Source organism: Schistocerca serialis, chromosome 8 (genome assembly GCF_023864345.2).
Source record: "Schistocerca serialis cubense isolate TAMUIC-IGC-003099 chromosome 8, iqSchSeri2.2, whole genome shotgun sequence".
NCBI classification, from domain to species: domain Eukaryota; kingdom Metazoa; phylum Arthropoda; class Insecta; order Orthoptera; family Acrididae; genus Schistocerca; species Schistocerca serialis.
Window position 1 is genome coordinate 564139724 of NC_064645.1, and position 24323 is coordinate 564164046.

The 24323-nt window shown below is 45.1% G+C and overlaps 1 protein-coding gene and 1 non-coding gene across 2 annotated transcripts in view; one reads left to right on the plus strand and one right to left on the minus strand.

The window, feature by feature from the left end:
* Positions 1-24323, minus strand: part of LOC126417121 (putative transcription factor SOX-15) — a 261880-nt gene that overhangs the window by 108449 nt on the left and 129108 nt on the right. The window lies entirely within an intron of this gene.
* On the plus strand, positions 20539-20611 carry Trnai-aau (transfer RNA isoleucine (anticodon AAU)). The gene has a single exon. It is a non-coding gene; the product is annotated as a tRNA-Ile (tRNA).

The window sequence follows — 24323 nt, forward strand, 5'->3', positions numbered from 1 at the left end:
ATCTTTCTGAATCTGCTTAGTGTATTCATCTCTTGGTCTCCCTCTACGATTTTTACCCTCCACGCTACACTCCAATACTAAATCGGTGATCCCTTGATGCCTCAGAACATGTCCTGCCAACCGATCCCTTCTTCTAGTCAAGTTGTGCCACAAATTTCTCTTTTCCCCAATTCTATACAGTACCTCCTGATTAGTTATGTGATCTACCGGTATAATCTTCAGCATTCTTCTGTAGCACCACATTTAGAAAGCTTCTATTCTCTTCTTGTCCAAACTATTTATCGTCCATGTTTCACTTCCATACGTGGTTACACTCCTTACAAATACTTTCAGAAACGACTTCCTGACTTTTGAATCTATATTCGAAGTTAACAAATTTCTCTTCCTCAAAAACGCTTTCCTTGCCATTGCCAGTCTACATTTTATATCCTCTGTACTTCGACCATCATCAGTTATTTTTCTCACCAAATAGCAAAACTCATTTACTACTTTAAGTGTCTCATTTCCTAATCTAATTCCCGCAGCATCACCCGATTTAATTCGACTACATTCCATTATTCTCGTTTTGCTTTTGTTGATGTTCATCTTATATCTTCCTTTCAAGACACTGTCCATTCCGTTCAACAGCTCTTCCAGGCCCTTTGCTGTCTCTGACAGAATTACAATGTCATCGGCGAACCTCAGAGTTTTTATTTCTTCTCCATGAATTTTAATTCCTACTCCAAATTTTTCTTTTGTTTCCTTTGCTGCTTGCTCAATATATAGACTGAATAACATCGGGGCTAGGCTACAACCCTGTCTCACTCCCTTCCCAACCACTGCTTCCCTTTCATGCCCCTCGACTCTTATAACTGCCATCTGGTGTCTGTACAAATTGTAAATAGCCTTTCGATCCCTGCGTTTTACCCCTGCCACCTTCAGAATTTGATGATTTACTTCCGCCTGTGCATCTGCTACCTTCCAGACTTCGCAGAAGTGCTCTTGCGAAACTAGCAAGCACTCTTGGAAGAATGGATATAGCGGAAACATAGCTTAGGTGTAGCCTCGGGGATTGTTTCCAGAAGGAATGTATGACGATTATTTCAAAATAAAAGACAGCCTGAGGCAGGCTAAACAGAAGGTGGGTGTGCGGACGAGCCTGCTGGATGCCTGACTGTAGGCGGCGAGGGAGGCCGGCCTTCCGCGACCGCGCGGCGCCGTATTTAACGTCGGAGCCCGCGGGCTGGGCGAGTGGACGGCGGACAGGCGGCCCTCGCTATCTGCGGCCGCATCGCCTGCCTCTCGTACCGTCCCGTCCGCCGGTAGCAGCAGGCAGCGCCTCTGCAGCCAGACGCCCGCCTCTGTCGCCGTCGCCGGCTCCTCCCTCGCAGAGGTCGCAGGTCGCGCTGACGTCACAGGGAGGGGCTGCCGCTACACGACCACGCAGTCGCCGGCAGGCGCTCTTACCTTACCTTACCTTACCTCATTGCCCGCTCATCTCGGGACTGCCTCGGCTGAGAGGCGTACCGCAGCAAGTCGGGGGGCCTTTCAGCCTACGGGGGTCGGACAAAAATACGGAAACACCGTGACAAAATGTGCGCTTAACCGTATATGCAGATGCTAGCCTATGGATGCAGGCTGCTCTGCAGTATTGGGCCACGAACGGCACTTGCAAAGTGTCCTCAATGCGATGCAAGTCTCAGTCGTTATCAGAACCGTGTCCTATGTAGATGTGACCGCATCATGTCGCAGCTAAGTGAATTAGAACGTTGGAAGATTGTTGGTTCTCGTGTTGTGGGTGCTTCCGTCATCAAGGAAGCCAAAGTATTTGGTGCCTCAAGAAGCACTTCATCGAAGATTTATACCGCCGAAGATATAAAACCTGGACTGCCGAACAATGGGAGAAAGTTATTTGGTAGAATGCGTCTTGCTTCACACTGTTTCCAAAGTCTAGCCGGGTTTACGTCCCTGGAGTGAAACATGGCGGCGGTTCGATGATGATTCGGACAGCCACATCGTGGTATTCCATGGGTTTCAAGGTTATTCTGCCAGGCCACATTACTGCCAATCGTTTGACCAAGTAAAATGCTGAAAAATATTTGAAATTCTTAAGAAAATAGGTATAAGCTACCGGGAAAGGTCAGTTACGTACAAGAAACAAGAGAGAAAGGTAAGAATGGAAGACCAAGAACGAAATGTTCTGATTAAAACGGGCGAAAGCCAAGGCTGTAGCGGTTCTCTCCTACTGTTCAACCATGCATCGGAACAGCAATGAAAGAAAAGGAAGTTTAAGTAGACGAAATAAAATTCAGGGTGAAAGAACGTCGATTACAAGATCTGCTGTGGCATTGCTATCCTCGTTGAAAGCAAGGGAGTAATACAAGACCTGTTGAATGAAATGAACACTAAAGAGCACGGAATATCGATTATGAAGGAAAGCGAAGAAACACTAAATTAATAAATAGCAGCAGAAATGAGATCAGCAACAGCCGGTCGCGGTGGTCTAGCGGTTCTAGGCGCTCAGTCCGGAACCGCGCGACTGCTACGGTCGCAGGTTCGAATCCTGCCTCGGGCATGGATGTGTGTGATGTCCTCAGGTTAGGTTTAAGTAGTTCTAAGTTCTAGGGGACTGATGACCACAGATGTTAAGTCCCATAGTGCTCAGAGCCATTTGAACCATTTGAGATCAGCAACAAATTTATCAGCAAAATTGAGGACCGCGTAGTAAACAGAGTGGACGAATTCTGCGAAATAACGCATGGCAGACGAAACGTAGAAGATGTCGGAAGAAGACTAGCCCAGGCAAACGAGAGTGTTCCCTCATAAAAGACTTGTACTGGTAACAACCATAGGATTCCATTTGAGGAAGAAATTTCTGACGTTGTACGTCTACAATAACGCATTGTTTGGAGGCGAATCACGACTGTGGAAAAACCGGAGATTAAGGGAACTGAAGAGCTTGAAATGAGTTTTTACAGATGGATGCTGAAAATTAAATAGACTGATAAGTAAGAAATGAGATGGTTCCCTGCAGAATCGACGAGGAACGGAATATGTGGCAAACACTGTCTAGAAGAAGAATCAAGATTACTGGATGTGTTATAACACAACAGGGAAGAACTTCCGCGTGACTAGGGGGGCCCTAAAAGGCAAAAACTGCAAGGGAAGAGTGTGTGGAATATACCCAACAAATAATGGAGGACGATGGGTGGTTTTGGCGCTATATCTTTGCTTTATAGCGCTTCTGTGTGTTGCCAGTTTGTGCTGCTTCGCCGAATTAGGCCCTCCGAGGATGCCTCACGTACCCAGTCAGCCACGCTCATCGCTAGCGAATGCAACTGTTAGAGCAACAGAATGATGCACAAACTTTGCTTAATATGCCATACAGATAAATGCGAAATGTACTAAATTCACAGAAATGAAGTGAATGAATTTAGGAACACACTTCTCAAATAACATTTCATGTCATTGCATTTCATTTATTTAATCCCCATTGACTCTGTTAATTTCATTTTGTTACTTTACTCAACTGATGTATATTTTTTTACGACAGGGTCCTATTCCCAAAGAGAGTACCCGCCATTATTTGTTCCGAAAATAGAGACAGAAAAGATGAGTGACATATGAATGCTTAGTCCGTTGTGGAGGGGACCCCACTTGCTGTCTAGTCAATCAAGTACATATCCTTATCTGCTTGCAATAACTAGAAGATCGGGCTTCGAATCCAGGTCTGGTAAAAATTTGTGGCTTATTCACTTAAACTCTCTCTCCTGTACCGTGTTATACGTCCAGAACTGACTCCATTGTAACACCGCTCCACATGAGGAAAGAAAGAGATGGTTAGGAGAAATGTGTAGGAATGCAAATGCACTGGTATTGCGACATGAATGATCCGCAACGAGTAGTTGCTACTAGCTGCGAAACTTCGGAGGTTTCTTTTGAAACGATGTAGCGTGATGGATGTCCTTGTAGCAGTTTAATTACGGCGAAAGAAAGCGGGCTGTCCAGACAATTGTGGGAAACGTGGCAGAGTTTATCAGCGGAAGCGGGCGCTTGCTGCACGGCCGTGCGAGCTAGTTTCAAGTGTACGTGCTGTCTAGAAACCGAGCTGCCTTAGCTTCAGCTTGTGTCTCATGCAAATAAGGCATACATTCGGGAATGTTCCAGTCCGTCACCACGAAATACTCTGGTGAAAATGCTTTATTAACGTCATAAGTAGACGAGTATGCCCATACTCCTCCCTCTGCAATTATCAATAAAAATAATTCTTCGTGCTGTTGATCACATTGTCAGTACATATAGTTGTCCGACGTTTCGGCCACTATTGAAAGTGTCCGAAACGTCGGACAGTTTGCAATAGTGGCCGAAGCGTCGGACAATTTTATATTATTGGGGCAATTTTTTGTGATGTTATTAAGGTTAAGCAGTTACTTCAGCTTGAAGCACATATGACTTCTGGAAATCAGAAATGGCCAACAATCCAGAAGAATTTTATTGACAACGGCCGCAGAAGCCTACGCTTACATCCCTCAACTCCCGACATAGGACATCCGCAACTGCTGTTTTCAGTTTCACTAATAGGATCTCCCACAGCATAGAGGCGTTTTTAATTTGTGTCCTCCACTCACCACCTCACAACACCGCTGCTGCTGACAAGATTATAATTGCTCATGGGCCTAAACTGGTTGTTAAGATAAGCAAGTCGAGCTGCTATTTAATCAAAATGGACTGTTGGCTAGTGTTATCACGGAGGTAACTTTATTGTCTATAAAGTAAACGTACACGTAGGTTTCATTACAGAACGGCAATTCTGTTCTTAACTAGGATAGCTGAGAAGGAAAGGTTGGGAGATGATGTTAGTAGAAGAGCGGCCATTCGGCAGCAAACATGCGCGCTAGATACTGCGCTGTCTGTATATAAATTAGAGACGAATCATTTTCAATGTGTCATACTATCCCTCATTAAGCAGTTTATTATGAAGAAGCCGCAAAATTGAGATTTTCGCAAATGCGTATGTCTGTCTGAAAATGTATGTGCGCAATATGTTCGTTAGTATGTATCGTAATACGTACGTGTTGATTACTTACAACTGATTATGCATTGATGTTCAGGTGCCTAGTGGCGTCGTATGATTTAAATTAGAAAAGAATACAGGTGAGTGGTTCAAATGGCTCTGAGCACTATGGGACTTAACATCTGAGGTCATCAGTCCCCTAGAACTTAGAACTACTTAAACCTAACTAACCTAGGGACATAACACACATCCATGCCCGAGGGAGGATTCGAACCTATGACCGTAGCGGTCGCGCGGTTCCAGACTGAAGCGCCTAGAACCGCTCGGCCACAACGGCCGGCACAGGTGAGTGGATAGAGAAAACTAAACGGAAAACAATAAAGAGTTTTTATTATGCCAAGAATTTCGTGGTATCCCGGCTAAGATGATGCAGCGAGTAAAGCGAGATCTGAATGAATTCTTTGATCGGGCAGGATTTGACTAATAAACCGTAATTGCCAAACAAAGAACAGAAGCAAAATTTATGTCAATAAAATATTTTCGTTGGATTGACTGTATTTTTTGGTGGTTCTGACAAGCGTTCCGGTGCCACCGAGTATTCCAGCGAGCACGAACACCTTCTGCAGCACCGCGCCTGTCGGCAGCGGGAAGCTGCGGTAGCCGGGAGGGAATTACAGGCGGGGTTATTGGGGACTAGGCACTGGGATTGGGGATCGCCGCCCCCCGCGGTGGGTGCCTAAACGTTCCATCACAAGTATCGCCGCGGCCGCATCGGAACGGAGCGCCGGCAATTTGAAGGCGCGATTGCGGCCACCTGAACGCTGAACGGACGCGTGAGCGCCGAGCGGGCGCATCCTCGTTGGCGTGCGGGGGTAAATGGAAAAACGCCGCCTGCCAGCGCCACCCGTCATTACCGCGGGCAGCGCCCCCATCAATAAGAGTCGCCGACAGCTACCAGGCCGCCGGCTGCGGCGGCCGGCCGACCACGGCTGCGAGCTTCTGTCCGACTGATAAAATCAGAAGTCCGTCTGTGTCTGTGTGTGTGGTGGGGACGGGGTGGGGACGGAGGCTATAATATTCCTTGCTCCTATTTCTTTTTACCTGCTTCTGTGGTCTCCAGGAAATGGCGTCGTGGAAAAGGAACACGCAAACATTTCCGTTCAAAATATAACAATAGAACTAACAGATGCGCAATCCTCCGTAGGATACTTTTCACTCGTCTGCTCTTCATTTTCGCTCTAAAGATACCACTGCTAGTACGTCTTAACTCCACGTGACTACGAAACCAAGTGAAGTTACTTTCAACTTTTCGAGCTTCTTCGTCTCGAAGGCAATAAGGGAAAAGATATATACACGGTCAAAGGGAGCATCCTCGTCCAGAAAAAGGTTTACGAGGCGGCAATACGTCTACTCCTGGATCTGAACTTGGATCAGAATCAAGTGGACACTTGAGCGTCGAAGGCCGGGATGTTTCCCGTTCGCACATGCGCAATATGCCTGCGATAGCAGCACTTGTGTGACTCCGTACTGAGCACGGTCAGAGGTTTCAAAAAATGTTCAAATATGTGTGAAATATTATGGGACTTAACTGCTAATGGTCATCAGTCCCTAAGCTTACATACTACTTAACCTAAATTATCCTAAGGACAAACACACACACCCATGCCCGAGGGAGGACTCGGACCTCCGCTTGGATCAGCCGGTCAGAGGTTTCCATAACGTGCGGGATTGAGTTCGCTTTGGGGACTCGTAATAGTACTGTCAGTTTTCTAAGTAATATCGTTAGCTTCACACAGTCAACAAAAGAAACCTACCGCTGTGAGAAACAAAGCAGATAATAAAAAATCGCAACCATAGTGTCAGATCGCAAATGTTGTCAGCAGCTGACTGGTAACCGGCAACTGAGGCAGCAGAGCCATATGACAACTGTCCGCAGGACAGAAGTTGTGTCCAAATTCGTGGTATGATTGATTGTTGCTATGGTAGCTGTCCAGTCTGCACGGGGCGGGGCGCAGCAGCAGGCGGAGGAGGCGATTCATTGCAACATCTGCATTTTCTCATGAAATATCCTATCAGGTGCTACCGTTGTGAGGAGGTAGCTTCCGCTGCGTGGCATCTTGGTGGATTTGGCGCTAGAAGACGTTTTTCTTTGTGTTCTCATTCTTTGATTGAAGTCGCTGTTGGTGAGTAACTGTTTATAGTTTTAAACTCGTTGTATATATATTAACACGTTCCGTGCCATAGATAAAATTACGCAAGTGATAAATAGTCCCATGTTGTAGTTTAACAATGCAATAACTTATTTTAGTTTAATGTGATTGTCGGGAAGTTTAGTTGCGTTTTATATGGCGCTGCGAATTGGGGCATTTTGCAACACACTGTTGCAACGTATCCCGCTCTTAGTGCGGTGGAATTTCTACGCCTGTTGGGTAAGGTAATCATTTTATTTTCCTTCTTCTTGTACTTTATGTTTACTCAGTCTAAATTTTCGTTTTCAATCAAAAACATGCGTCATTATAAATGCAAAACAGAAAATGGTTTGATACTTTTAGATGTGATGCAGAGATGACCCACTCTGGTTCTGGAAAATGAAAGAAAGAGCGATTATTCTATTAAAAAAATTGAAAACGAATTTACTATTTGTTCATGTACTCTCTCTCCACAGGAAACAGATGGCAAAGTTACTTGAAAGTATTTTCAGTCAGGAAATAATACTCAGGGATTACACATCGTGAGATCCAGAGAAATTATGTTCGGGTTGACCAAAGTGGGATTACGAAAAATGGTTATCTTTGGGCAAAATACATTAACTTGAAAAGGCCATAATCTTGGGCACAAAAGGAAATAGCTCGAGACGGAAATAGCTGGAGACGAATGGCTTTCAGGATCTTTTGAGAGTGGCTTTCAGGATATTTTGAGAGAAGCAATAATCCTTCCATCAGACAACCCGAAAGCACAAGTCTGGGAAGAATGACAGCATTTAATAAAAAAAAATGGTGGGGAGTTTTTGCAAAAGTTAGATGTTTATTGTCGTCGTCCTCTTCCCTCTTCCAGAATCTGGAATGTGAATGAAACCGGTGTGACTACAGTGTTAAAGTCAAACAGGATAGTTGCGCAGAAGGGTGTGAAACAAGTTGGAATTGTGAGCTCTGCTGAGATAGGAGAAATGGAACAGAAACAGCTGCTATATGTGCTGAAGGGACCTTAATTGCATCCATGATATTTTTTCCAAGAAAAGAAATTTTAAAAATCATTTTATCTATGACGGGCCAGCTGGATGTATCGATGCTACCACTGGTTCTGGATGGGTGGTGGAGCTCATTTTTTAGTCTAATCAGACCAACAAAAGAACATCCTATCTTACTCCTGTTTGACACGCGTTTGTCCCATCTCAGCATAGAGGCTCTTAATAAATGTAAGAACATTGCTGTAGTGCCGCTATCATTTCTTTCCCACTCTTGTCGTAGGTTACAGCTATAGATGTAAGTGTTTACGGCCCTTACAAGAGGATGTGCAGCAGGGAAATCAACGACTGTTTGGAAGCAAATCCAGGAAAGATAGTAACGGTTTATGGTTTGCCTTCCATTATAAATAAAGAACCTCTCACCACTTTCACACCAGCAAACACCGCTTTAGGATTCTCAGCAATATGCGTATTCCCATTTGACCCAGACAAATTCCAAGAAAGTGATTTTTCTGCATCTTTTGTGAACGATATGCATGTTCGAGAAGAAAACTTTCAGGTCCTCCGGCTAGCTCTGAGAATGTGGCGATGCTGTTAATGCTGTTTCAGGAAATTCAGCGGAGAAACATTTTTCCCCTGGGGACGTTCGCTCTTTCCCTAAAGCTGAACCAAGGAAATAAATCAACTGTGGAAGAAAGAAGAGGAAGTGTGCTGTCTAAACAGAGACCTGAAAAATTGCTCTAGAAAAAGAAAGAGAGGAAAGAAATGGCAAGAACGCAGTGAGGAATGTAAAGAAAAGAAGGAAACAACAACTACCAGCAAAAGAAAATTGCAAGTCCGCCATCTTTCGAAGAAGGAAAAGAGAAAGAAGAAAATTATTGTTTAATCTATGGGGATGTTTATAGAAAGAGAGAAGAATGGGCGCAGTGCAAAACAAGAATATGGGAATTGTGAGTCCGCCTTGATGCAAAATACTTCATTATTTGTTTACTTATTTATTCCTCAAAATAGTTTCGGCGATAAAATATTGCCATCATCAGTGGGTTATTCAAATCTTATTTATTGTATGTTATGACCTTTTCTTTTTTAAAAAAAAAATGAACTGTGGTCGCTGTTTGCGGCAAAGAACAGAATAAGCACAGAAACTATGCCGCAAACAACGACAACAATTCTTAAAAAAACATGCCGTAACACACATTAAATAAGATTTTAAGAACCCACAGATGATGGCGATATTTTGTCACTGAAACTAGTTAGGGGATTAAATAAGAAAGCAAATAACAATGTGTTTTGCATCAAGGCGAACTCACAATTCCCTTACTGTTGTTTTTCTATGCAAACGCGGACCAATCGGAAGAGGTTCAAGATAAAGTTATCGGGCGCAGTGTACTAAGAGCAAACTATGATCTCATTGGTCATGTGCGAATAATGATCCATTTACGTGTGTAAAGGGTATGGACGCAATTTGAAGACACTTCTAACATGTCAGATATTTCAAACTGAGTAGGGTATGTTCTGTGAAATTTTGGAATGCTGTAGCAGGGTGAACTTAAACATGTGTCAACCTCTTTTTTATATTTTATTACAGCTATTCTAACGGTTGAATCGGACACTTTGTTGATTTCTGTGCGTAAAAGGAAAAAAAATGTATATATATACTAGGACCATTCGGAAAGTGAAATCTGATCGGTCGCGGAATGAAAATCACTGTGAAAATCAAAAATGTTTTATTTGCGACAGATAACAACACCTTCCAGCTTCTTCTCAGCGTAGTCGCCGCTCCGACTTAAAGATCTGTTGTAGCGTTTTACCAGCTCACCAATATCCTCGTCAATAGAAGGCAACCGCCTATACTTTTCGCCAATTCTCTAAGCTGGTCTACAGCCCGTTGTCCGTGCCACAATGTTGTCTTCATAGTCAGCGGTTCATGTGAGTAGAGACGAAACTCAGGGGGAGCCAATTAAGGGCTGTATTGTGGGTGATCAAACATTTCCATCGAAAGCGCTGCAGGGACATCTTCATTTCCCCCACAGAGTGCGGCGCAGAATTGCAGTGAAGGCGGAAACACATGACATCAGGCGAAATTTCTCATCGGGGCTTCATACTTGGCGGGAGGCTCTATTGTACTAGGCACCTTTACGTACTCACTGTGCGCTCACAACTGAAAAGAGCGACGTGGCGCGATCGATGGGCATACTAGAAACACTGACCAATACGTCTGTGCAAAGCTTCGTCGGATTTTCTCTGACGTTTCCATTTCGCGCCTAGTCGGACCTTACTTTCCGAACCGTCCTCGTAATAAAAATTAAAAACTTTTTTGTTGCAACGTGCCACTCCGTCCCCTACAACACGTGTGTGCAATGTGACACCACGCCTTTTGACAAGTATATCAAAGCTATAGATCATCGTCTATTAATAATAATGCGGTAATACTCAGCCAGGGACGTGATGGTCGGCAAAGCTACGTGTCCACTCGATGAAGTAGTTGCCGCGATGGTCGATAACTGCGGCAGGGGCAGAGGAGCAGGAGGAGAATAAAGGCGAGTTGGAGCGTTATATCGCTGCCCGCTGGCAGCAGATCTCGCGTGTAGATCTAAATGTAAGACACAGGGCAGAGGGAGCGTCGGCAGGCAGGCGTAAAGAAGTCGCCAGGCGGCGGGCAGGGCAGGGCGGCGCTGCTCCACTGTGGTCGGCCGGTCCGTGCGTCGCGTGCAGCCGGCAGGCGCGCTACAGGTGTCGGCGCGTCCGCAGATAAGGAGGCGGCAGGCCGCGACTCGGCTGCGGCTTTGGACGCCGCCTATACGTTACGACCACCACACAACTACCTGCCTGGCGAACTCAGCCTCTGCACGATGGGTACCACTTGGGAGTGCATGATGTCACTGTGTTCTACTTTCACCCTGCTTGGTCTCCTAGCCGTTTCCTGCAACGTCTGTTAGAGTAGGGTAGCTCAGGGACCAACAAAGCAGCCATGCACCTTGGGTGAAATTTGAGCACTAGACGTCAGCAGCGGTTCGTAAGCATGCATTCGCAGTTATGTCGCAAACGCCTCGTCAGCTGGCCCTTCCTTCTATCTTGGTGTAATTTCACCTGTATCTGCTTCCATTGCTCTCGCGTGCACTGCGCAATCCGACCGTCGAAAGTCCGGGGGCACGACATTTAGACGGACAACCGTTCCACCATCACCATGTGGTCCTGATGGAATGAAGTGTCAGCTGCGGGCTCTTGGTGTACAACCTGCCGGTCGTGGTTAGCGGTGGAGGGGAGAGTCTAAGTTGTCTTATAACCGTCGTACCTGACCCATCTCGCGTTCGGGTGTCACGTTTTGCTTTGACAGAACTTAGTATTGGCTCCCATGCCTTGTTATCGGTCGGAAACCAGAGTCGCTGTTGATTAACTTGTCATTCACACGAATTTTAATTGGTCCTTTGAAAACGCAGTCCCAAAATTATCGGTGGTAGCCAGAACTTTTGCTTACTGCTAATTCATTTAGTGTCCATATTCAGTGCAGTCTTCTTCTATTGCAGATTTGTTGGTCTGCTGTAAGAGGGAGGGGCGCTCGTGTTCCATAGATCGGTCTTAACCTGTGTGGATCGTCTGTCCAATATAAGCATTCACACGGAACTTGGTACACCCTCGTTTATTTTGTAGACGCAGGTCGTATTTCAGTATCCGTAACGAAGTATGTGCCATTTTCGTAGCAGTGTACCAGTTTTTGACGGTAATTTACGAGCAAACAGCATAAAAGGTCTTCTTATCTTCTTATTTCGTGTTTTCGTCTTCGGTGTCGTGCTTCCGGGTTTCATATCGTTTGATCCGTGGGGTTGGTGAGGCCTGAAGTCTGAATAGGCAGGTATAAACACCGGTGGCTTGCAGAAGGAGTTAATCACCACCGCCTCACGATGCCGGAATTGCTGTCCGCCGAAATACCGTAGACTTTCCACGATCAGATCCGTCACTGCGCCAGAGAAAGATGGAAGGAGCACATATGCTGGAAAAGCCTCGGGTCACATGTCTCCCGTATATCATTTCGCAATTAATTATGATATACCCTGTACACACATATTAACGAAGTCTCTTCGCAGTATTCACGACGATGAACTTAAGGAATACATCTACATGTAACAGGTCTAATATTGGGGAAACACATTACACAGTGAGTTTAGGCAGCGAAGAGACACAGCGCCGCCTGCCCTGAGCCCTTATTGTATGTAACAGCGCGCCGCGGCTGCTCGGGATGAGTGGTTAAGCAGCCGGCCTGCGCCTCTCACCAGCGCTCCTTCCCGACTCGTTTTCGTAACGGCAGCAGCTGAGAGCTCCTCCATTACGACAGGGCCCTCCTTCCTTCTCAGCACTTTCGCAAAAGAGCCGCGAATTATGCGTAAAACGAGCTAGAAAGCGGCGGCTGCAGGGACGGCGAGGCAGGCGGGCCGTTTGCTCACGCACTGACGCAATGGGGCACGGCGGGGCGTTTGTCTGCGTTCACTGCGCGCAGGGGCAGGTCCACGTCTGCCTGTTCCAGTTTCGCCACATCACCTCAACACCTCACGGTACTTCATAATCAGTCAAACCACAACAGCAAAAATTATGCATCACTCAGCTTGTTCTGACACTATGCGTCTACTTAAAACAATGTCTACACATAGCGAGCAGGGTTACGGCGTGTGGCGGAAGGTACTTCGCGTTTCGCAGTAGTTTTCCTGTTCCACTCGCGCAGTAGTTTTCCCGTTCCACTCGCGTACGGTGAGTGGGCACAACGACTGGCAATAAGCGTCTGTATGATGTCTCATTTCCTGACTTTCCCTATCATTGTCATTTTGTGAGATGTATGTGCATAAAGTAATCTGCTGTTTGATTCCTTTGGAGCATGTATTCTCAGAAGCTTAACAGTATACTTCACACAAACGCACTCGTGATGTCATTACTGCAAAAAAGAATGCGCAGTGTGAGAGAACCAGGTAGGTGGAACAATGACTCTGTCGACATCCGTTTGGAGGGACCATACCGATACATCCAGAAAGTGATTTAAAGAAACCACAAAACAATTAATCAATAGTGCTTACAAGGAAAGTTTAGTGACAAAATGTAGAACAGTTTAGACGGTAGTTTCACTTGGCGTACTGCACGGCAGTTGTCTTTTAATATGGATGAGTGAAAAACAGACAGACCGGTCGTACCCTATTACAACTCCAGAGGTAATGCGCTCCGTCACGTTTCTCCTACCGATAAGAGTGCAAAACGATACGAACTGGAACGGACACGTGAAAGCAGTAGTGAACGAGTTGAATGGATGGCCGCATATGCTGAGATAGATCTGCCAAAGTGTTCTGCATCTATGTGGGTTACCGCGTTCAACACGACATGACACTTATTCAAGAGTTTTTTACAGTCTGTGGGGTAATTACCAAAAAGCCTGAGGAGAAATTTGTCAGGGATACAACGATGCGCTGTTAGGATCGTAACAGCTCGGCGCAGCTCTTAGGAAAGTGTAACGGAAATGCTCGCAGAACTCATTTCGGAATAGAAGGAAGAGAGATGTCGTTGCTATCGCGAAACACTGTTGCGAATATATAAAAACCGGTATTGAAGAAAGGTTACGCAATAATTCTACCATCTCCATAGTGTGCCTAGCGTAAGCAATAAGGAATAACAAAGAGCGAACAGGGAGCATTCAGAGGTATGAACACATTCATTTTCCCCCGTCCCTACGAAATGAAAAATTCTTTTCTCTTACACGTTCTCTTCTGTTACATATTCTTTTGCGCCCACCGAGGTGACACTTCAGTAGTGGATGGCATTAATCAGAGATTCCGAGAGTACTTACAAGAAATGCGGTTAAGTATTTGAAAACCGAGTCCACGGACTCAGTGCTTAGTGAAAATCGAATGTCTCAACATCGACGTTCAAGAGTGACGCCATACTGACAAGTATGCTACTTTTTCTCTGATGACTGACACAAACAACCGCCTGCCTACAATATAAACTGCGAAGCCGTGCGCATAAACAGAGACAGTTGTGTTTCGCGGATTGTTTCCGCCTAGTGGTTAATGAAGGAGGGTTACGTCTGAAATTAGCTGGCCGGTACGGTGCACTTGGATGGGGCTCCGAAGCAATATTCGAAGTGAAGTTTCGAAACAGTCGTTGCCGAAATTAGAGAAAATCCCTCACCGACGATTGGAAACTGCGTAAGAGTGGATCACTGTAGCTAACGAGATGTGGCTATATATATATATATATATATATATATATATATATATATATATATATATATATATGTATGTATGTGTGTGTGTGTGTGTGTGTGTGTGTGTGTGTGTAGGAGGTCGTCCGCTAGACGTGTCCGCGTTTCACAGCAGTGTCAATGTTTTTCCATTTCGATATTCAGTCGCGACGGTTTTGCGCTTCCAACATTTGATTTTCCTATCTCTAACTACGATTCCGCCATCGTTCTCGTTTTAGGTCTACATATTAGGCACACATCGTACATGGAGATTCTCAACGGATTCCTCATCATCGGTAGAATTTTAGACTCTACCTTATTTCATCTTTTTGTTACGGGAGTCCATGGTTATTCTGGTGTTTAATATCAGCTAGTGATGAGGCTACAAAGTGTTAAAAACTAACTGTGAGTCTTTGTGCGCCTACGTTTTTATCTTTATGTGGGTCAATTTCACAGTGTTATAAGGTCGAAATAGCACCTCGAACGAATGGCAAGATATCTGTCGGGCGTGAAAAGGGATGGGCTGTTTGATATCTTGGTACGTTCTGGCCCTTGTAAGGTACAATCAGCTCAGTCTGTCAGTGACTTAGGTAACTATGCAGAAGCGATGCTGGGACATGGGTCTTTTATCCATGCATTTGACTCGGCTGTAACCTTCTTTCGATACGAAAAACATATGTTTTATAAATGTGGCTCTTCCAGATTTTCTCAATTACAGTTAGCACTAAATGAGTAGGGAATCTGTTGTTTGTTTACTAAGTTGCTCCGTTACCCGAAATGTCTTTTGTGACACTAATCCTCAGCATAAGGTAGAAATAGGACGGCGCTGTCGTAACTGGGCGTGCGCTGCAATTTCATAGGTGTGGTTACGCTTGTATGAGGATAACCGGTCGCAAATTGGAATGGAAGACAGGGTAGCGCATTCATCCCCAGCACGTGTGTGGATCTTTCGTTACACAAAGATTGCGCGCGCTTCGAGACCCGTAATAACGCCCCGTACGTTAAAAATTAACATATAATGGAGAGGCGCACTAGAAAATCGCGATCTTTAGTCCAGTGAAACGTACCACGGGATCTCGCCAGAGAACGCGGCGTTTTACGACTTCTTGTTTCGAGCGGGCTGTAATGAGGCTCTCGATGAATTAAGCGAAAAGCTAAATCGACGGTAAACTATCATTAGTCGTTAACGGTGCTATGCGAAGACTGCTGTATTACCTCTATCAGAGGTAATAAGATGCTGTTTACTTTTACTTGCAAAGAGTGGGCTTGGTACGCTGCTTTCAAACCAGTCGAAAAGTTACTACGTAAAATGTTTTTTCAGCATATCGTAAGTGAATACTGACCTCCTTCCCAGTTTATTGGTAATTCTTGCGAGCTAATGGCGCGGAAGTCCAGGTTTCGATTCCGTGAGACCAAAATGCAAATCGCTGATATTGCGTCAATTGGCAAAGGGTACACATTGACATGAGTCGCATGACATTGCTTTTATTTCTGAATATCGTTCGCATGACGGTAGTCCAAAGTAGTGTGCTCCTTGGTGTTGAAACAGAGGCAATGATTAACAAAAATGCTTGAGCTTTCCTGCAGGGACAGAGTATGCTGTTACCTTGGATACCCTGCAGGCTACCCTAATTTAGGTTTGAAGTTTTCATTTGAGGCGACTGATGGCGTGAGTTCTTCAGAAGGGCTACAACCGGAATCTTTTTCCAACCTCAGCCTTGTGAGCTGCTGCTCCAGTGCCTAATGATCTCGATGTAAACGGAATGTGGAACTTCATCACTCCCTTTTTTTCCTATACGATTTAAAAAAAAATTGTTTCAGACACATTCATACTTTATTGCAAGTTACACTTCTGAAATACATTCTTTGCCATCAAAATTTCAACATCTGGAAGGATAATAAACAACAAAATTTTACTTATTATGCGTACACAATATAGGAGGAGGAATACATGATTAAATTCTTAGGTGATCTTGGGGTTACAGGGTGCGAAATTTAGTACACAGTGTTGCTACCCCTAGCAACAACGATGGCTCTAAATCGGCTGGGAATGGAGTCGAAATTGGCCTGGATGGCACGTAAGAGTACGTCACTCCAAATTGCTTCAACTCGATGCTAGACTTCATCAGTCGTAGTGGATGGCGAGTGGAGGCGTGCCAGATCTGGAGAATGTGACGGCCAGAGCAGCAGTTTAACACGCTCCGTGTCGTGGTAGGCACGGACAGCATGGGCAATACGGAGTTTCGCGTCATCTTCTTGAAAGGTAACGTCAACGAGGCCTCGAAGATGGGCAACAGCGCCTCGGAAATGTGACGGCTGCTGTCCAAACTACTAGCTTTGTGAACCAGAGGTGATTCTGTTGTGACGTCCCGACCAAAGCGAGCAGCAGTATCGCCGAACGATAAACCATAGTCTGGATAGGCCATGATCCTGCAACTGTCGAATTCAGACACGTGTTGGTAACCTTTCCTTTTTCTAACATGAGTCATGAGATGATGATCTCACAAACAAACAAACAAACAACATTCAAATGAGAGTTCTGAATGAGAAATCTGCTGCGTAATTTTTCCTTATACGTGGACGTACTGAAAAGTAATGCCTCCGAATTTTTTATTCTGTTCTCTGTATCGGTTGAGATATCACATATCACGCATATTACTCGGTCGACGTTCCCGCATCGCTGACACAAGTTATAGCCTTCTACCGCTAGAGGGCTCCGAATTGCAGCGTGTAACATGGCGGTGTGCAACGTAACTATGTCGGTGTGTGAGAAACAGAGTGCTGGAACTCGAGTAGCTAACCGCAGAAAGCGTATCTCCTGTTGAAATCCGTAGAAAAATGAGGGTGTGTGCGGTGATGATTACATAGACATCAGTGATTTGCGACGTTAAGTTGCTCGTGTTCGTAACGAAAGATACAGAAAAATGAGGGTGTGTACGGTGATGATTATATCGACATCAGCGATTTGCGACGTTGTGTTTGTCGTGTTCGTAACGAAAGATACGATGGTGTGAGACACAGGCCGGAGTGAACGACTGCTACGGCAACCGAAGAGACTCGCTGTATTAGGGTTAGTGATCTCATCAGAGAAAATCGCCAAATAACACAGACACAGCTCTCAGATAAGTGTGGCATTTCAGGAGAGCTTATACAGGCCATCACTGCAGAACTGCAGCACAGAAAACTGTGCACGGTGGATATCTTGAATGCTCACTCCCAACATGAAACAGTGGAAATTGGAGATCTTTCAAGAATGTATTTTGCTTGAAGCTGATGGGTTCAACATTGTGACAGGTCATGAAAGCTGGATTCATTTTTTGACTCCGAAAACAACATAGTATGAATGGATCACCAGCAGGAAAAAAGTTCAAGGCCATATCGTCAGCAGGTAATGTCATGCTCACAGTGTACTCGGATGTTCAAGGAGTGGTGCATTTGTAATTTATACCAAAAGGCACCACCATGAACGTTGTATGGTATTGCGAGACCCACAGAAATCTTGAAGCGCGAATTCGAAGAGTACGTCCCTACATGAACCTCCCTTTCCTTCAGCACAGACCACACAAGAGCGCTGCGACATGAGCAATAATCCGACGCCTTGGGTTCACTGTCATCGATCATCCTCCATAAAGTCCCGAATTGGTCCAATTTGATTTTTATCTGCTTCCAGAACTTAAAAAACCCCATGGAGGACTTCACTTTGATAGCGATGAAGAGCTGCAGTCAGAGTCGATGTGTGACCCTGTCAACAAAGGCAGTCTACCGTGACGGATCAACAAAATCGTCTGCCGTTCAGGAATAACTGTTCGTCGTCAGTGTGACCATGTCTACAAATAAATATGTAGATATGATGAATACAGATGTAGATTGTTAATAAAGTTTGTTTTCTTTAAAAATCTTTTAAGAATTTCACATAAAAAATTCGCAGGCATTACTTTTCAGCACGCTCGTGTTTATCGACTGTAGAAGCCGTTGCTGATACCAGCTTTGTGCAATGCTGATCATTCGCATGTCCAGTGTTAATGGCCAGCGGCGTGAATTGCATCTTCCTAACCGTGCCTTCTTTGTATTAAAATCAGTACCATGTTTCATATATGAGAAAAAATACCGAAAACCATACTCAGGTCATAACGGTAATTTCTCGAAGTTACCCCATATAAAAGTAATACTCTACTAACGAAAATTTTTGTGGTTTCATTCCTCATTTACAGGAAATGTAGTGGCGCTTGGTTTTGCATCGCTTTTGAAAAGTGCCCAGAAATGTAAACAAAGAAATACAAAAGTGATGTTACTGGCCTACTTAAATTTAAAAGCTGAAAGAATTTTCAAATAGACAGCGTTCAAAATAGACACAGAATACAAGAGATATGAACTGTTGCTCCGAAGTTAACTGGAAATATGTACTTCGCCGTTTGTAGCGCGAAAAAAATTGATTTATCACCTCTTTAGCGCCAAACTCATTGGTTATGCAAATATCCTTTGGTATTCTCACTGCAATACATTTACTTCTCATTCAGAGAATGCAGTTTTGAATACTGCCTAAACCAACATGTATCTACGCCCTTCATTGTATTCCATCTCCGGTAAGTAAATTTACGAGCACCACAGTGTATTGACTTTCTTACATTCGCGGTAATAATTTTTCGTTAGCAGATAGAGGTTCTCACGCAAGCACTACTGTTTCAATTTTCGCATTATTACTGCGTCTTGTTACTTTGATGGAATGTTTCCTCCCCTGCCACTAGGAACACGGCAGCGTGCTGCGCCGATACGTGATGCGGGTTGCCGGCATATCTGCAGCTAACTGGCGTCGCCGTGGTCGTTACCTGAAAAGTTCCTCTCCTCATAACGAGCTCGGAAGGCCAGTGACGAATGATCTCATAAATAAGTAGGGAGTGTGTTTCTTCTGCTTATTCACTGCATATTATCTAAATGCTTTCATTATATTACTGCTGCTACACGTCGTCGTAACATATACCGTAGTCTCTTTTCTAATGTTTCTAGGTTTAGTTATTCGTACACTGCTACGCATTTAACCTTCTACCTTTTCAAATTTAAACCATTGTACACAAAAACTGTCCGTAGGATTTATTTTCTAACTTTGAGATCCAATTTTGTGCGACAAAAAGGTCCGTACTACCACACAAACGTCTCTCTACTAGGCAATTTTGCTTATTAAAAATAAAACGTGATTAGGGTTTGACGTTGTTGCGAAGATGAGGTATTTACAAACTGTTCTAACATTTAATGTGAACTCTATATCGTGTACTTGGAATAATAATTTTATTTTGTGATTTATTTATTACATTGTCATTGTTGGTAAGCTAATCAATTTGAATGGCATTTAATTAATTATAAACAACACACTTAAATTTGCAATGGAGAGAACTACAGAGGCACAAGCTGAACGAATGTCATTAAATTATATTATGACTGCTTTTGTGTTGGCAAGATATATCTATTTGGATCAACAACTAAATTGTCAACAGCTAGTGTCTTACAGTTAGCGGTGCCGTGTTCGATTCTTGTTTTTTCTCCGTTCGGGACTGGGTTTATGTGTTGTCATCATCATCATTCCACCAATATTAACGTGCAAGCCACCGAAGCGGCGTAAAAAAACCTCTTGTACCAGGCAACTTAACATTCCAGATTTAGTCTCCTGAAGAATAGAACATAAGGACATTTCTTTTACAAATATATTAATAGCAGTCATCCTTTACAAAGTTATCAAATAATTTGCTCTGAAGTCTTTGAAACAAAGTAGTTGATATATAGGAGAGGACGGCCAAAGATCTCTTCAGCGCGGATCCACACCGCGCTCGAACTCTTATCGTGCGTTCACACCTGTGCACCTTGCGGCTAGTCGTCGTACGACTGATTGCCCCATACGCAACAATGTGCGTACGAGTGATTCCTTTCACATCTGTGTTCACACTGGGCGCCTCTATTTCCGGGTGGTGCAAGATAGAGCCACACGGTGACTAACCGCAAGGAACACAAGTGTGAACGCACCTTTACAGAAATCGGCGAAATGAGGATAATGGGCAAGCGACACTACATTCGTAGTGTGTGGATAGGCTGAGAATTTGGGTCTGACAGGTGGCGTGCTAGGGCAGACCGTGAAGTTACGATGTCCACTGTGTCCGGATGGCGCAGTGGTCAGTGCATCTGCCTAATAAGCAGGAGACCCAGGGTCGAATCCCGGTCTGGCACAAATTGTCAACCTTCCTGGTTGATTCAAATCAAAGCCCACCCACATATAATGTCTGCGACCATGTCGCAGCTTGTATCTGTAATTTATCTGTAATTTCTTTGTGTCTCAAATCAATTGATATATCTCCATTACATACTAAGGTTAAAAAGAAAAGATAGTATGTTCATTCTAAATAATCTCAGTGTAGCTTTTCTGAGTGTCAGTAACTGCTTTGGGGTAATCCCCAACATTGGTAGGTGTCCTTATGCTAAGGTCTGCTGTTAAATTTCGTCGCGAAACAGTGGGAAGCCAGGGGTTGTGTACATGAGAGGACAGCGTATCTGGATGTTGGTTGTTGACTGTTTATGGTTGCAGCTGGACTGGATTGTATCAGATGTGTCTTTTATTTATAGTCACTACTCATGCTAATATCAAAAGTTCTCAGTCGACTCGGAGTAGGCGTTGAATTGTGTCCCGCAAGTGTTGCAGCATAGCGCGTCCCAGCTCACATAAATATCTCGCAGTCTCCTCTGTGCCCTGGGCCTGGCCTCAGATCCTTCGCCTAGCCAGTGGAACTACACTCCTGGAAATTGAAATAAGAACACAGTGAATTCATTGTCCCAGGAAGGGGAAACTTTATTGACACATTCCTGGGGTCAGATACATCACATGATCACACTGACAGAACCACAGGCACATAGACACAGGCAACAGAGCATGCACAATGTCGGCACTAGTACAGTGTATATCCACCTTTCGCAGCAATGCAGGCTGCTATTCTCCCATGGAGACGATCGTAGAGATGCTGGATGTAGTCCTGTGCAACGGCTTGCCATGCCATTTCCACCTGGCGCCTCAGTTGGACCAGCGTTCGTGCTGGACGTGCAGACCGCGTGAGACGACGCTTCATCCAGTCCCAAACATGCTCAATGGGGGACAGATCCGGAGATCTTGCTGGCCAGGGTAGTTGACTTACACCTTCTAGAGCACGTTGGGTGGCACGGGATACATGCGGACGTGCATTGTCCTGTTGGAACAGCAAGTTCCCTTGCCGGTCTAGGAATGGTAGAACGATGGGTTCGATGACGGTTTGGATGTACCGTGCACTATTCAGTGTCCCCTCGACGATCACCAGTGGTGTACGGCCAGTGTAGGAGATCGTTCCCCACACCATGATGCCGGGTGTTGGCCCTGTGTGCCTCGGTCGTATGCAGTCCTGATTGTGGCGCCCACCTGCACGGCGCCAAACACGCATACGACCATCATTGGCACCAAGGCAGAAGCGACTCTCATCGCTGAAGACGACACGTCTCCATTCGTCCCTCCATTCACGCCTGTCGCGACACCACTGGAGGCGGGCTGCACGATGTTGGGGCGTGAGCGGAAGACGGCCTAACGGTGTGCGGGACCGTAGCCCAGCTTCATGGAGACGGTTGCGAATGGTCCTCGCCGATACCCCAGGAGCAACAGTGTCCCTAATTTGCTGGGAAGTGGCGGTGCGGTCCCCTACGGCACTGCGTAGGATCCTACGGTCTTGGCGTGCATCCGTGCGTCGCTGCGGTCCGGTCCCAGGTCGACGGGCACGTGCACCTTCCGCCGACCACTGGCGACAACATCGATGTACTGTGGAGACCTCACGCCCCACGTGTTGAGCAATTCGGCGGTACGTCCACCCGGCCTCCCGCATGCCCACTATACGCCCTCGCTCAAAGTCCGTCAACTGCACATACGGTTCACGTCCACGCTGTCGCGGCATGCTACCAGTGTTAAAGACTGCGATGGAGCTCCGTATGCCACGGCAAACTGGCTGACACTGACGGTGGCGGTGCACAAATGCTGCGCAGCTAGCGCCATTCGACGGCCAACACCGCGGTTCCTGGTGTGTCCGCTGTGCCGTGCGTGTGATCATTGCTTGTGCAGCCCTCTCGCAGTGTCCGGAGCAAGTATGGTGGGTCTGACACACCGGTGTCAATGTGTTCTTTTTTCCATTTCCAGGAGTGTATTTTCAGTAATTTTTGTTGCCCCCACACTAAGCCGCTAAGATTTACCAAAACAGGTGCCATCTGAAAACATGTGATAGTAATCCAGAATGAGATTTTCACTCTGCAGCGGAGTGTGCGCTGATATGAAACTTCCTGGCGGATTAAAACTGTGTGCCCGACCGAGACTCGAACTCGGGACCTTTGCCTCTCGCGGGCAAGTGCTCTTCTTTTTCCACGGGTGTCCACAACTAAGAGGAGAACTAACGTCCATCATCGATAATCATTTCGTAATTTGTCGATGTCTATCACCACTGACACTTAAGTAAAGGGTCATCGGACTTATTTCTACAGTCGTTCATCATCTGGTGTGGAATGTAAGTCTTTGCAACCATCAAAATATTTTTGTTTTAGCGCCTCAAACTCTCATCGTCGGCTGTATATCGAAGTGTTTTTTCAATGACAGACAACTGTGCATTCGAACATCATTTTACCAGAATTTGCCACTGTATTTTAGACAGCCACTAAAAATATTTCAATTCACGTCGCTCTCTTCAAATCTGAGAATCCGCTTTTCTGCGATTACAACTTTTAGTGATAATCTGTACAACTATCTCGGCACGTGAGACTACGGGAAACGTGCGTAATAAAGTGGTTGACTGCATGCTTACATTACCGTGGATATATTCTAGTGCAGACAAAATAATAAAATGGTTGCTTACAACTTCATGCGTTTTAACATCGAAGGCTGTACTTCCTACATATAAAAAACATTGTTACGTACAAAATACTACAGTATCTAACTTATCGATCGTTTCACCAGCAAAGATTCTATCACTTGCCAATATCACAAGTGACTTACGGACAACACTTATACCAATTTCTGAACATTGTGTGAAGTCATTTTGAAAGACAATTGCGAATTCTGTCACGATGCTCTCCTTATGCTGAGAACGGGAAAGAATGGAAAACACAGTCAACTGTCTGAAGACTAAGAATTGGGACTCGTAATGCACCGCGCCAAATTAAATATAATTTGTGACTGTATGTATGAACTTTCATACGTTGTTTACTTCCGAAGAGTCGTAGGCGGGTGGAGGCCCGGATCGAACACGCGCGGTGGATGAACGACTGTTGGTCTGGCACATCGGTCGGAGTGCGGTTTTTAGGCGATTCTCCAAACACTTTTAGGCAAATGTTGGGCTGGTTCCTGTTCTCCACCTCACAAATTACGATACACAATCAGTCAAAAAGTGATAACACACAGAACATAGTTTAAACGATTCACTGACAAATATCACACACGAAACCACTCCCTGAGGTTTACTGACGATTGTGGCGACTGGAAGAAAATTATGCCACTACGTTAAAATGAAAATAAAATTGTCAACCCAGCGGGCCTCTGCAAGGGGATTAAAGCAAGAAAAGATAGGTACAGGCGTTCAGAATCGCTAACAACTAAGCAATATTTTGAATAAAGTCTGCAGCACTTTCAGTATGAGAAGAACTTGAGGAATTGTGTGCGAGCGAGCATTCAGTGAGGAGGGGAGGCAGGCAATCGTGACACCATTAGCGGGCAGCGCACAGTGGACATATCAGAGGTCACGCGCATCACAAAGTCCGCGTGAGTCACGCCTGTTTTGACAGAGCGCCACAAAGGCAGAAAGCCGGTCACCCAGCCAGCACATCTAGCAGAAGGTCGACAAACTGAGAATGTGGCACGTCGCAGCGTACTGCTGTGAGGGAAAGGACTC